Source organism: Elephantulus edwardii, unplaced genomic scaffold, assembly GCF_000299155.1.
Source record: "Elephantulus edwardii isolate Elephantulus edwardi_28Jun2011 unplaced genomic scaffold, EleEdw1.0 scaffold00304, whole genome shotgun sequence".
NCBI lineage: Eukaryota > Metazoa > Chordata > Mammalia > Macroscelidea > Macroscelididae > Elephantulus > Elephantulus edwardii.
The window spans coordinates 1,625,381-1,641,483 of record NW_006400054.1 but is presented as its reverse complement, the minus strand read 5'-3'; positions in this window follow the sequence as shown (position 1 = coordinate 1,641,483).

Sequence of the window (16,103 nt, the reverse complement as noted above, 5' to 3'; positions counted from 1 at the left end):
CAACTAAGGAATCCCACAACTAAGCAAATACCCCAGAAAAGAAAAGCTAGGACATCAGGAGATACCTGCACACCTACGTTGCTGGCAGCATTAGTTAAAACAGCAAAGGGATGGAAACAATCCAGGTATCCATAAACAGATGACTGGATTAAAGAAACTACAGCATATTCACACAATGGAATACTATGCAACAGTAAAATCCAAAAAAATAATTCCTTAAACAATTCCTAAAACGGATGCATCCGGAGAACATTATCCTAAGTGGTGGATGTTAATCACAACGAGGACAAATATACTAAAATGTCAGTCACTGTTAGGAGCTTTTGTGTTATGATAGAGTGAAGGATCACTGTTAAACGCTAAGGAAAGGTTTATACACAGAATCACACTTGGATAATTACGAGGGATGAGAAAGGATGAGGGAGGAAGGAGTGAAAATTAGTAAGTAGATAAAAGGCATCTATTATGATCTGTAAAGGGAAAAGAAATATCCCGTAATGGGGTGATCAGCACCATACCACTAAAGAAAGGGAAGACACAAAAGGGCATAGAAGGATTAGTGGAAATCAGAATCACAAGGAGGAAGTGGGGAAAGTGTGTTTACACTATGGGTCCTGAAAGGAATGTCATTAAACAAAAAGAGTGCGGATGGTTGACTAAATATTAGTCTGCACTATATACACTGTCCCTCAAATCCCAAGAAAAGGAAAAATTTAAAAAGTAAACAAAATGACAGAAACAGTGACTCATTTAGCAATGAGTCACCGAAAATCATGTGTCGTCCAACAGGATGCAGGAACGCAGCATCACTTCTTAGATACTCCTGCCAAAGCTGCACAATCCAAATCTAATCACCAGAAAACGCTGGGGAAACCCAGGCCGAGGGACACTACAGAAAACCAGCCTGGAATTTTCCAAAGTGTCAAGGATGGGAAAGTTGGAGAAACTTCCAGACTAAAAAGACAGAGGAAGTCTATGGAACGCTGGACTCAAAACCAGATCCTTCTGCTGTTCATTTTTTTTTTCTTCTTGGCTATTATCTTCTTGTTTTTTAATTGACATTCTTTATTCATTGTCCAATTTTCCCCCCCCATTCATTCACTGTTGCACTTTTCTCCCCTCCCAACCCTTCCCCATAGTACACTACCCTCTTGGAAAAGTAAAAGAAAAATTCTTTCATGGTTTTACAAACCCTCGCCCAGGTCCACTCCACTATGCAGCCTTCACTCTGGACTCCTTTCATGACAAAAAAATACCTAATCACATAACCCTTTTAAACAGTTTTCTTCCTCATCTGTTTCAATGTAGTATACATTATTGAACCCATCTTTCTCAGTCTCCCTCCAACCCCGAGGTCAGTCCTGCTTTACAACAGTGGCACCATGAAGTATTTGTCCTTTTGTGACTGAGATACTTCACTAAGCATAATGTCCTCCAGGGTCACTCATTTTGAATAATATTGCATGAGTTCGTTTTTCAGTGCAGCATAGTATTCCATGGTGTGAATATACCACAGCTTCTCTATCCATTCGTTTGTTGATGGGCACTTAGGTTGTTTCCAACTCCTTGCTATTGTGAACAAAGCCATGATGAACATGGGTGTGCATCCTTCTGCTGTGCTTGAGGATGGTTGTTGTTAAGTGTTACTGAGTCGCTCTGACTCAACAATCCCACACACAACAAAACTGGGCTGGCTCCTATGTCACCCTCACAAGCTCCGGGGTGCCTGCAGAGTGGCTCTTTCTATATGTCTGTCGCTGCAGACACTGTGTCAATCCCTCCCATTGAGCGTTGTTGTTATGAGCTGCTCAGAACGCTCCAGAGGGTTTTCAGAGGCCCAGCTGGGTCGGCAGCGCAATTCCTTACCAACGTTGCTGCTGAGCACTGTCGAACTGGACCCAACCCGTAGCTCACCCTCCAGCAGGTTTTCAGAGACAGGAAATCACACGGGAGGTGACTGCCCATCCTTCTTCCACAGAGCAGCTGGTGGATTTGAACTGTGTGCCTTGGGATTGCAGCCTCGCTTCTTATCACTAGGCCATGTTAATGTTCATATCTTGATTTTGTGATTAAGTATAAGAACTTTGTTTTTAGGAAACACACATTAAACTACACCTGAGTGATAGACCGGGCATGTGGCAGCAACTTTTTCTGGCATGATTCAGGAGTGGGGAGAATGTTTTTGGTATTGCACTCCTCTTTCATAATTTTATGATCATTTCAAAATACTTCCAAAAATATTCTAAGACCCAGCTCCATCACGTCTGAGGTAACACGTGTGCAGTGCTGAGCCTGTACATAGTGCCTGACATAAAATAAACCCTCAATCGATGTCAACTATTACCATCCAAGCATCTGCCTCTCTCTCATAAGCCTGAGTAGACAGACCAGAGAGTGCAAGGAGGTGGAGGTCAATTCATCTGACAATCTGGGCGCCAGCCCAACAGCCACCATTATCCAGCACCAGATTCATCTTGTCCCGAGAGATCAAACATTTAGCGGCCATTTCTACAGATGCAGCAAAACATTTGTTTTCTTTAGGACATTTTAGTAACTACAAGCCACACAATCCATCAGCAAATCCCGCCGGCTCTGCCTCGGAAATAGATCCAGAATGCAGTGTCTCCGCGTCGAACACCCTGGCACCAGCCCCACTGCTCTGGCGCCTGCCTCACTGTGACTGGCTCGAAGCTGTCTCCCTGTTCGTGCCTCAGCCCGCTCCCCTCAATTCAGCAGCCAAAGTGATCCAGCTTTATTAAAAATGGAAGTCAGGCCCCATTACTCCCCTGGTCAAACTTATCCAGGTGCCCCACTTGGCTCAGAATGAAAGCCGATGACCTCAGGGGAGTCTGCTCCCCGAAAACCCCAGCTCCTTCAGCTCCCCACTCGGCCCCAGCCACACTGCTTCCTGAACACCCAAAGGCTTCCCACCTCAAAACCTCCGCACTGGCCTCTGCCCAGCAAACAAGGAACATCAGAAACAGAAGGAATGTTACCGTTGAGGAATGGAGGCTCAGAGAAATGGTGCTGCTTTCCCAAAGTCACACAGCTAATTGAGAGCTGGTTTCTTTGAGGCATCAAATCCCAGACAAATGTTATTTCTTCCACCAGGACAAGGGGAGTGCAAGCTGTCAGAGCTCACAGTGCACCTGATGGTCTGAAGGCAGAGAAGGGGGCAGTCCCTGAGCTGTTAGGAAGACATGGTGGTCACACGAGGGCAGGGATGAGGCCTTCCTGCTGCAGTACTGTGAGGGGCTGACAGCCCCCAGCAACAATCCCTCGGCCTTCCCATCTAAACCCCCTCCTCCACTAGCTACGCCAGCCAGGCACTGTCATGGCATGGTTGGGAGCCCTGGGCTCCTCCTGCCGAGTGCTGGAACGGGCAGTCCTGGCTCTGGGCTCCTCACCGGCCTGGCTGACTTTTCTCACAGCTGCACTGTGGCCTGAGGCCCAAGTCTGAAGTTTCTGCCCCGGCCACTTTCCTACCCCTCTCTCATCCCAGGTGCCAGGTCTGCATCCAGCCCTGTTCCCTCTCCCTCGTATCCCTCCCACACTCTCACTCCAATCATCTTCTCCTGAGATCTGCTTCCTGGAGGACCTGAACTGGCATAGATAAGAGTTTCAAATGGAAATCCGATCTGTGGTAAAAAGCATTCTGAGTCATCAGGGTGGTTTGAAAGATGGCACCAAAAAAATGCCCACACACATCCTAATCTCAGCAAGCTGTGACCATGCCACCTACCTTGGCAAGATGGATTCTGCAGGAGTGGCCAGGCTAAGGACCCTGGGGTGGGGTGACGCCCCCTGTCTGCCTGGCCTCATGTCAACACTATCACTATACAGCCTTGAGGATGCGGGTGGGGGCGGTAGTAATTCTGAATGCACACTGGAAGAGCCACATCAGTTTTAGGGTCCTCATCAAAGGGAAGAAGGAGCCCTGGCTCAGCTGCCAACGACAAAGTCAGTGGTTCAAATTTACCAGTTGCTCGTGGGGAGAAAAGACCCTGGGGTCTGCACTTAGAAAATCCCACGGGGCAGCTCTGCTCTTGCCTACAGTGTGGTCAGGCGTCAGAGTCAACCAGACAATACACAACATAAGGAGGAGTCAGGAATGGAGGAGAAGGAGAGGTGAGAATGGAAGCAGAGGGGAAATTATGAATCAAAACCCTCAAATGAGAGATGTGGAAGAGGCAAGAAGCATGGTGAGCTTCTTCAGGACCCTAACATGGGAGACTGGACTACTGCCAGGACTGCAGGTGACAGATACCTAAAGCAGAATGTTCAGCCGCCACCTCTGAGCCGGGCACCATTGTCTCTGACTCTGCTGTTTAATAGTTTGGGTTTCTATGTGGCCTGCGTACGGCCTTTGTTTTCTAAGGAGGAGATTAAGCTTCTAGCAGAGCACTGACCCAGAAGTTTTCTCATTCTATCATTCTGGTTCACCCACATTATACAAATTTAGGTTCTTTACAGCTTTGCATCTTTGGCCATGCTGAACCTTGACTAAAGCATCCCAAATTTAAATAGCTGGACTGATGTACAGCTCTGGCTTTAAACCTTGTGGCAGTTTGTAACAGCAACGATAGAAATGAATTTTGAAGTATCGAGAAAGTAGCTGGATAATCACACACGATTGTACATCAAAAGTCCTTTAATCCCATGGTGGCTTATCTTGAAGGCATCATTAAATTGACCATACTCAAACGATGTCGCTGTTCAAAACAGAGCCAAAAAATGCACAAAAACATGTTCAAAAAATATTCTGATTAAAAGTGTTTGCCTTATGCCTCTCAGACAGATGACTAAAAATCACCGACAGGGCTTATGAAACTGCTCACAATCTACTTGTATTGAATTCCTTGTGGCTGTTGGGTCCAGAGAGAGATATGCATCTGCTTATACTCCCAGCGTATAGAGCAGGGACCAGGCCTGAATTCAAACCCCATCACTGCCATGATTTATTAGCTGGGAGACCGTGGGCAAGTCACATGTCAACCTTTGAGCTCCTATTTCTTTCTCTAAATAGAGATGGTCACATCAGACTCCACACTTTCCTGGAAATGTAAGTGAACTTTCAGAGAGGCGAACAGAATGACCAGAAACTAATGGAGGCCGGGAGAAGTCAGCTGACTGAATATGACTAGAATCCACCACCTTTCCTCAATGGGAGAAGCAGCTTCTAGAACATTCCTCAGTTTGACTCACTCATTACACAAATAGTTATCTGGAACCTGCCATATGCCAGGTCACAGTTCTATAAAGGTTCAGATGGTGACTGTCTTGGGCTTTGAGGGCCAGAGCATCTCGGTGACCACCACGCAATGCCGCCACCTGGAGCACACTAAAGCTTGCCCAAGATGTAAATGAATGGGCGTGGCTGTGTTCCAATCAAACTTTATTTAAAAACCAAGCAGTTGGCCTAAGGACACCGTTTGCCATCCCCTAACCTGGTGACTAGTGAGACCTCAAAGAATTAAATAGATGTGGTTCTTGCTCTGATGAAATTTCCAATCTGCATTCATATTTTTCTTAAATTAAAAAAAAAAAAAGAAACCCCACCATTTTTAAGCATTATTAAGCAATCTAGTCCACAGCACAAGCCTGGAACTAGCCAGGCAGGGTTCCAGTCCTGGTCTTTGGTTGCTCCACTTGCAAGCTGTACAAGGTTGGGTCATTGGTTTAATCCCTCTGCATACGCTTCAGTTTCCTCATCCATCAAACGAGGTGATGTTAATACGCGTAGCGGACTTGTGAGGATTAAATGAAGCAGTTAGCTGGCATCACGAGAGGACTTAATAAACGATCGCTGTTACTGACTTCACTCATGTTTATTCAGCACGAACTACACGCCAGAAGGCTCATTAGAAACAGGACAGTGATACTGCATCTCACACACCTTGGACATGTCGTCCAAGAGGGCCGGTCAGTGGAAAAAGACCTCAGGCTGGGTAAAGTCCAGGGTCGGCAAAGGAGGGGAAGATTGTCAACAACGTATCCTGACACGGTGGTGGGAGCAAGGGGCTTCAGCAGAGCAGCGAGCATGGGGACAGCACAGCTTCGGGCAGCGCGCCACTGTCCTGTGCAGAGTCACCAGGAGCTCAAACCGACACAGAGGCCCCTAACAACACCAATGAGCACGTGAGAGGTGCCACGAGCAGCCCGTCCTGGTGACTCCTCACAGCCACACCCCAGGGGAGGAGAATTATCCCCTGTCCAGAATGAGCCCGCGAAAGCCCAGGGAGGGGGCCGGACCCTCCGGGTGCACGGACGGCAAACAGCCCAATTAGACGTCAACTCACATCTGTCCAACTCCAGCATCAGGAACCCTCCACCACCCAGTTCAGAAACCATATGTTTTACTCAGGACTTCTTGGACTTTCTGGGGAAATGGTCAATAATTTTTTTTTTCCATCTCTAGAAGATCCAATAAAAGTGAAACTTCCTTTTTAAGCCCTCTTGAGACCCCCAGGTGTGCTGTTCCCTCCATGTGTCTTGAAAACTTGGCAGGCTGGCTTGAGGGTCTGGAGGAAAAATCCCCAAATCTCTGCCATGCTCTGCTCTTAGTTCTCCCACACCTTTCTACCCCAGCACAAAGCACGTGCAGGGTAGACCCGTAGGAGAGAGCAAGTCGCCACCCCCTGGGCAGGGTGGAGACGTCCGCCTGACAGTCCAGCCTCGCTGACTCCATTCCTCTTTTCTGCAGGTATTTGCCGAGCCTGATGCCGGGTACCATGAATACAGTGATGACCAAGCAAAGCAAAGCAAAGCACAGCCTCCGCCCTCGGAGCGTCCTGTCTAGGAGAGTGTTACTGCTGCTGGAGGCTGGCAAGTCAACGCTAACTCAGGGCAACCCCAGGTATCAGAGCAGAACTGACCCTGAGAGTTTCCTAGGCTGTAATCTTTAGGGGAGCAGACTGCTAGGTCTTTCCCCCATGGGGCCCCTAGGTAGATCTGAACCTCCAACCTTTTGGTTAGCAGCTAAATGCTTCACCGTTGCTTTATGAGGGCTCTCTACCCAAATCACGGACCAAAACATTAAACAAGAAAATCACAAGTGTGAAGAATCCTGATGAGAAATGATGGGGAACGCTGAGTGGGGGAAGGAGCCCTGGGGGTTAAAATGGTTAAGTGCTAAAGCTGCTGAAAGGTCGGTAGTTTGAACCCACCTGGAATTGAAGTCCATGTGTTTCACAGCTTCTACAAAACCACCTGCTGGGGAGAGTCACACTTCAAACCTGTAAATGAAATGACCCCAGGGTCTCAACTTCCATCAATAGAGATAGACCGTAGGGAGATACCAACACCAGAGAGGAACGGACGCCTTAGAACAATCAACAGTGCGAGACCGAAAGGGTAACGCTCAGAAGGCAAGAAAGCCCAGGCAAGAAGGCCTAACTGGACCCGGGAAACACTGGGGGAGACGGGGAGAGAGCCATGACCCTGTCACAAGCGTCACCCCAACAGAATGTAGAAATATAGAAATGAATTTGCTTTGTACACGAAAAAGAGTTTTCTGTCAAAACTGCCTCCCACCACTGAGCATAGACTCTCTGTGCCCTTCCCTCCGTTCAGAGCCCCGCCTGTGTTTACGAATGGATTCTGTGAGCAGCTGGAACACCCAGGAACTTATAAATCAGACCCACTGGAAGCAACAGTGATCTCCCCACACTTCCGCGAAGACGCCTAAGAGCCGTCCTATGAAACCCAAACCAGATGTGGCTTACGCCAGCCTCACCCTAAAGGATGCCAGATGGGGTGCGGAGGGGGAATCGGGGAAGAGCTCTCGGCTTTCAAACACCCTGCACCTGACTTTCCAAAAGCGAGATTCCGATTTGGTTCAAGCACTGCTTGCAGAATTTTCTCCGGTGATGATGACAATCTTAAAACTGCTCGAGTGCTGTGCTCTGCTGTGCTTGAGTGCTTAAAACACGCCTTTCAGAGAACAACAGGATTTCCTGGAACTAAACTATAAGCAGATCCATCAAGGGTCTGAAAGAGCTGTACTCAGAGAAGCTAGAAAAAAACCCACATGGTCAGGGTCTTGTTGGACAAAACCAGAGATGGAGGCAGAACACTTCAAGAGACCAAGGGAAACACCTTCAGGAAGGGGTCGGAACTGATGGTGGGCCACCAGGTCCTTCACGGTGAGGTACAGACGCAGGGTTAGTGCATCATGTGAGAGAGAGAGAGAGAGAGAAATGGTGTCTTGTGGCTTGGTAGTGACAATCCTTTCAAATTCTGGATCCCTCGGCAGCTTCCTGTCTGTGGCTCACATAGGACCTCAGTATTTGACTTCACAGGCTTTCGAAATTCATCTTGAGAGTAAAAGCATTGGTGGATAGAATTCACCTACAGGTTCTCAGAGAGTAAGACCCGGTGATCTGTTTTTTTAGGAGTATAGACAAGAGGGGTGGGCAGGGAGAAAAGTGCAACAATGAATGAATGGAAATCCAAAGTCTCTGTAAATTTTCATTAAAATTAATAATTAAAAAAATTTAAAATAGTATAGACAAAAAAATTCATATAGAAATCTCTGCTCTGGTCTACGGGTTCATGTGAGTTCAACTCTAGCACATGGGGTCACCATGAGCTACAATTCATTGGGCAAATCTGGAAAAAGATCTCATTACATTGTAAAGAACAAAGATGTCACTTTGAGGACTAAGGTGAGCCTGGCCCAAGGCGTGATATTTTCAACTGCCTCGTATGCACAGGAAAGCTGGAGAACAAATAAGTACACATGACAAGGAATTGGTGTCTTCAAAGTGCAGCACTGGGGAATAATTCTGAATGACTAAGCTTGGACTACCAATGAATAAACACATCTGTCGCAGAAGGCACGCAGCCAGAACGTCCCGTAGAAGTGAGATGGTGAGATTTGACTTCACACACTTTGGGTTTGTTATCAAGAAGGACCAGTCCCTGGAGAGTGACATCAGGCGTGGTACCACAGAGAGTCAGCAAAGAGGAGGAAAACGCTTGATATCAACTGACACAACGAAAGCAACAATGTGCTCCAACACAGCAATGACCGAGAGGCTGGCACAGGACCGACAGGTCAGCAGTTCAAAGCCAGCATGACCTCCTCGTGAGAAAGTACCCATCACCCACTTCTGGAAAGTTCCACCTTGTCCTGGAGGGTCCTGGAGGATCCTGGAGGGTCACTGTAAGCCGGAATTGGCTCACAGCACACAGAGAGAATCACAGACCTCCTCGCTGTCCAACACCTCTCTGAGGTCCAAGAAGCCAACGTTCACATTCACCCTCAGTGAGTGGTTAAGTGACTGACCGGCACCACTGAATGCACCTCGCTGATCCAGGTGCCACAAAGCCACGTTCAAAGAAACAGAACCGTCAGTCATGCTCACAGGCATAAAGCGAGCAAACAAACACCCAGGGAGCCGAACTGCATAGCTCTGCATTTAATAGCGCCAAGATGCAGATTGTTTGCAAGAGAGAGAAATTAAGTGGTGACCTTTCCAAAATTTACTTTCTCTGAGGCAAATGCTCATCCGCGGCTGCAACCAGACATTTACCATGTCTGATTAGCAGATTTACGGTCAGATCATTCCATACACATGGTCGTGGAAAAGTCCCCTTATTCAACTGCACCCACCCGTTCTCATTAACCAGGCTGATTCAAGTTTGGCCGATCAATGGGACCCAATGTGCGCTGTGTTTGATACACAAATGCCTTAGGAAGATTAACAGCATTTACCCTGTGGGGGGTTTTCCACCATCAATGCAGGGGAGAAGGGGCTGCTGAGGAGAGAGAAGAGAAGGAGAGGAGGGGGGCGGGGGCATCGAGAGTGTTGAGGAATGAACAGAGATGACAGGAGTTCCCACAAACTCGACTCATCATTCTTCACACTCCTCCACCCCACCCACCATGGAGATTTCGAGAAAGTTACTGACTGAGGCTCGTGGAGGCTATTAAATCCCTTGGCCACAGTCCCCTGCTTCTGCACAACCTGCCCGCGCTCAGCTTTCTTCGAGAGTTGATTCAATCAAAATTTCGTGAACTAAGCATCTATTGCTTGAAACTGGGATGCTGTTCAATTCAAAAATATGTACTTGGCACTGAGTGGCCCGGGGTAAGTAAGTGTCCTCTTCTGCCCTGCTGAAAACAAAGTAAGAGAAGAGAGAAGGGAAGGAGGGGGAGGAGTGAAACGGGAAAAGGAGGGAAGGGGAAATTCATAACCGCCTAGTCATCAGAGACCATGAAGTGCAGGAGCGAAGGGCCAGTCCTCAGAGGCAGTGTGGTTAAGGACTAGTTAGTGACTACGCGTGCCATGGCTAAGGACTTAATCATCAATAGTTCTGTGTGCAACGATTAAGGATGGGTCATCAGTGGTTGTGTAGGGCAGTGGGTAAGGACTGGTCAGTCCTCAGTGATTATGTTGCACAGCAGGTAAGGACAGAGGCTGTGCTGGGCAGTGACAGAAGTCCATTTCGGTATTTTTTATTATTTTTTTTAATTTATTATTAATTTCAATGACAATTTACAAAGACTTTGGATTTCCATTCATTCATTGTTGCACTTTTCTCCCCTCCCAACCTTCCCCTCTAGTACACTACCCTCTTGGAAAAGTAAAAGAAAAATTCTTTCATTGTTTTACAAACCCTTCCCCCAGGTCCACTCCGCTATGCAGCCTTTGCTCTGGACTCCTGTCATGATAAAAATACCTAATAACATAGCCCTTTTAAACAGTTTTCTCCCTCATTTGTTTCAATGTAGTATACATTATTGAACCCACTTTTCTCAGTCTCCCTCCAACCCCAAGGTCAGTCCTGTTTTACAACAGTGGCACCATGCAGTACTTGTCCTTTTGTGGCTGAGATACTTCACTCAGCATAATGTCCTCCAGGGTCACCCATTTTGAATAATATTGCATGAGTTCCTTGGTTTTCAATGCAGCATAGCATCCCATTGTGTGAATATACCACAGCTTCTCTATCCATTCATTTGTTGATAGGCACTTAGGTTGTTTCCCACTCCTTGCTATTGTGAACAAAGCCACGATAAACATGGGTGTGCAAGAAGTCTATGTTTTTTATGTTAGCCAGAGTCATACTGGGTTAGTGAACTCAGTGAGTTCTCTAACCTCACTCAGCCTCTATTGTCTCGTTTAGTGGATGGAGATCATTACCCACACTCACCTGACAGTCTGTAAGTCTGGGGAGGGACTGACAGGAACCTGACCACGTGAGAGGGCCTGTGAGTTTAGAGAAGACCTGAAGGTAACCTGACCATGTGAGAAGGCCTGTAAGTCTGGGGAGGGCCTGATGGGAACCTAACCACGTGGGAAGGCCTGTGAGTTTGAGGAGGACCTGTGAGAAGGCCAGTGAGTCTGTGGAGGGCCTGAAGAGAACATGACCACGTGAGAGGCTTGGATGACAAACGCAGGGCTGCTCCAGGCCTCCACACTCAAGACCATCACAGGCATTTCTCTAACTAGCACAGTTGTGATTGCTGTAAACAAAGCAAGTATGGCAGATGGCAAACTGCCTGCCAATCTCTGTTTTCTGCTTCTTCTGTGGCAATCTTTCTTAATAGCAGCATTGTTGACATTTTGGGTGGGGCAGTCAATACTTCATCGCATTGGGCTCTTGCAGCCACTGTGGCAAGTCCAGCATCCATTCATGGACCTACCAAATTCTAGCTGCACCCCAAGATGACACAAAGACCAAAGTCATCCCACACACTTCCACATGCTCACTAGAACAGAAGCTTGCCTCCAGTTGAGAAACACCGTTGTATACTCAAGACCACCTTGCCAAATATTGCATTATCACAGAATCAGCTGCCCAGTGCTCACAGAGAATTGTCCTTGGCAGAAGGGAGTCACCTCACCCAGGAGGCTGCATCCCCTTCCCATCCCTGCAGGCTGACCTTTCTCACTATGGTACCGACTCTGATGCAGCTTACGCTTCAGACATCCCCAAAGATCAAGCTACAGCTGTCTCTACCTGGGGTCCCAGCCACGCAAAGCTTTTCCCCCTCCCTCTTCCACTTTTCTCGTTCCCCTTCTGAAAACTCACCCTTAACAAATTGTTTGGACAAAAGTTGCAGTCAGAAAAGGTTAATATGAAAATAAGTCACTGAAGAAGGCTTTAAAAAGATGAGATTGGTACATGGCTCATGCTCTGCTGGAGAAGGAGGGGCAATCTCCTCCTGTACCAGTCAGAATCAATTTGACAGTACACACATACAAAATAATAAAATAAAATAAAATATTTAAAAAAAGAAAGAAAGAGGAAATCTAAGCAAAGTATCTCAATGACACTAACACTAAGCCTGGCTCAGGAAATATTTGTGAAGTGGCTGGGTGGACAGACAGACAGATAAATAAGAGAACTCATTCCCTATGAAGGGAAAAGCCAAACACAGTGGCCACACCCCCAGTGGCGCAGTCGTCAGATGGACCTCAGCTGGGGTACTTCTCTACCCCTTCCTCACCACTGTGACCCTGAACAAGCGACAACGTTGCTCTGGGCCTCAGTTTGCTCACCTGTGGCATGGAAGGTAGTCATGACATCTACCCTACAAGGCTGTTCCCATGAGCTCACCATTCCGCCAAATAAATGGATCTTTTTTTTTTTTTTAAATACTGTGTGTACTTTGGTGGTACAATGGGTAAGTGTTTGGCTGCTAATTGAAAGACTGTTGGTCCCAGCTCACCTGGTGGCTTTTCAGGGAGAAAGACCTAAAAAATCTGCTTCCAATGAGGGAGAGAACTGTTTAAAAGGGATATATGATTAAGTATTATTGTCATGACAGGAGTCCAGAACGAAGGCTGCATAGTGGAGTGGACTTGGGGGGAGGAAGTCTATAGCAATGAAAGAATTTTTCTTATACTTTTCAAAGAGAAGAGCAAACTGGGGAAAGGGGGGTGGGCAGAGGAAAAAGTGCAACGATGAATGAATGGAAATCCAAAGTCTCTCTGTAAACTTTCATTAAAATTAATTTAAAAAATCTGTTTCCATAAAGATCTGCGATTGTCATCCAGCTGATTCCACTTGATGGCTTTCCAGGCTGTTAATCTGTACGGGAGCAGACTGTCTCCTCTTCGCTACTGGATTTGAACCACGATCTTTTCAGTTAGCAACCTAACGCCCAATAACTATTCCAGAAGACTGTATGGAGTGAAAATGGCTAGAGAATGTTGTAACAGGACTCTTAGCACAGTGCTGGGCACGTAAGTACCTAATAGATAACATTTTTTATTAATATTACCATCATTTTTATACTCAACTATTGACCTAATTCAAAAGCCAAATACACAATGCATTCCCCTGTGGTCAAGCAAGCAAAAGGCGGTAGACAGCCAGCAAATGTCAGTAACTAACTGTTCACAAGGGGGAAATTAAGGTCAGGGAAGCAAGCTCTTCCTTTCGGTGGTCAAAATGTGCCCAGCACAGCGGCCAGGTTAATTTCTTGAGGAGAATAAGGATGATCTCATCCTGGGGAGACAGCTTTTACGAGCTCTGTGAGCCCAGAACCTCCCGAGAGGCATTCATCAACTAATAATTTAACACCCTTGCCTTTTTTATCGGGAATCAATCAATAAGTTTCTCAGGTCCCTCTCTGTTCTGTAATGAGTTGTTTTATTTATTATTTGCTACGTACAGATAAGTCTGCTCAGCACAGATTCCACATTACCCCTAAACGCCAGGAATCAATAGCACATAGAGTCTCAAAAGTTTGGAGGGGTGGGCCAAATGCTTTCTCCTCTGAGTTAAGCAAGCATAAGGACCTACAGTTTCTCTCTAGCTCTGCTGTGAAATGGATGGATGGATGGATGGATGGATGGATGGATGGACAGACAGACAGACAGGAGACCTCATTACTGTAGAGCTCAGAAAATAATTTAAAATTATTAGAAAGCTAGATGAACAGAGGATGTTTAGGTGAGTGATTGGATGATTGGGTGAATGGGTAGATGATAGATGGTGGATGGATGGGTGGGTGGATGGATGGATGGACGGATGGATGGATGGGTGGATGAATAGGAGGATGGTTGGGTGGGTATGATTGATGGGGGATATGAGTGGATAGATGAATGAAAGAATAGGAAGATGGGTGGATGGATGGATGGATGGATGGATGGATGGATGGATGGATGGATGGAAGGAAGGATGTATGAGTGGGCAGGTGGATGGACAAGGGGATGTGTAGGTGGATGGATGAATGGATGAATGGTAGAATAGGAGGATGGTTATTGTAAGAACCACCTTTCCTCTGTAACTTGATTTGTGCCACTATTAGTACCTCTCTTCAGAATATTATTGCTTTTTAATTTTTGACTCAGGTACTTTTAACTTGTTAGTTAAATTTGTATCTTCTAGGCTGCAACACTTCCATGATACATCTTCAAGGATATGAACATGTACGGCTAAGCACATTTGATAACAGTGCATCTAAATTCCAAAATTAATCTCCATAATAGTTTATGTGTTTCCTATTGCCAAAGGGGCCCTTTAGAGTAGTGAGAGAAGATCTTCACCCTGAAACCTACAGCATCCCTTTTCAGCAGGAAGTAGCTAAGAGAATACGCCATCCCCTTTTCCTTATGAATCAGGATGAAGTCTCTCTCAGGGAGGAGAGATAGGGAATGGCAAAGAACACACTGACAAAGGAGATTAATCAGAACTGGCTTTGACAAGCACTGTGGCAAATGGACAATTAAAACAGACATTCGGCGGGGGGAGAAGAACGAACTGGGGAGGAGGGTAGAGAAAACAGTGCAACAATGAATGAATGAAAACCCAAAATTTCTGTAAATGTTGATTAAAACTAATAAAATTTAATAATAATTAAAAAACAGAATAGGAGGATGGGTGAGTGGGTGGGTGGGTGGATGGATGGATGGGTGGATGGATGGATGGATAGAAGGATATATGGGTGGGCAGATGGATGGACGGGGGATGTGTGGGTAGTTGGATGAACAGAAGAATAGGAGAATGGATGGATGGATGGATGAATGAATAGAGGGATATGTGGATGGATGGATGGATGGATGGATGGATGGATGGATGGATGAATAGAGGGATGTGTGGATGGATAGGAGGATGAGTGGGGAGTGGGTGCATGGATGGTTGAAAGGATGAACAGGTGGACAGGGGCACACAGAGGCAGGAGCCTCCATCGTGACTCACCTGGACAACTTCAGGAGATGTCTCCTGGCCTCCTGCTTTCTCTCTTCCCCCACTGCTGCTTATCTCACACAGAGCAGTCACAGGAATTCTGTAAAAATGAAATTTAGATCAGGTTTTTCCTTTGATTTAAAGTGGCCAGTGGTGGTAGTGGAAGTGGTGGGTGCATCAAGTAGTTTCAACTCACAACAAGCCTACAAGGACAGAGGTGAATGACCTCAGGTTTCCTGGGCTGAGGCAGAGCAGCAGGTCTTTTCACCCACAGAGCTACTGTGTGGTTTCAAATAACCAACCTTTAGTTACCAGAGGAATACTTGATCACTATGCCACCAGGGCTTCTGAGGTTGTCCATGACTCCCCATAGACAAAGATTCTCACCACTGGACCAATTTGCAGCATCAGGATAGATGGTGAAGAGACTAAGATTGTTCACAGCTTTAGTCTGTTTGGCTCCACAGTCAACACTCTTGGCACCAGCAGCCAGGAAATTAAAAGATGTATTGCAAAGGGAAAGTCTGCTGTTAGGGACCTCTCTAAAGTACTGAAGAGCAATGGTGTCTCTCTGGAGACTAAGGTGCATCTGATACAGGCCATGGTCTTTGCAATCACTTGTTATGCATCAGAGAGTTGGACAATGACAATGACTAGGGAGGATAGAAGAAGAAGTGATGCCTTTGAGCTGGAGAAGAATATTGAGAGTACCATGGACTGCTAAGAAACGAACAGATTCATCCTGGAAAGGGTTAAACCATGCTGCTCCTTGGGGGCAAGGATTCTGAGGCTTCGTCTGATATACTTTGATCATGTTGTAAGGAGAGACCAGTCCTTGGAGAAGGACATCATTCTTGGGAGGGTGGAGGGGAAGGCCCTCTAGGAGGTAGATTGATTCAGTGACTGGGGTAACTGGGATGGGTATGCCAGAGACAGTGCGACTGGCACATGATAGA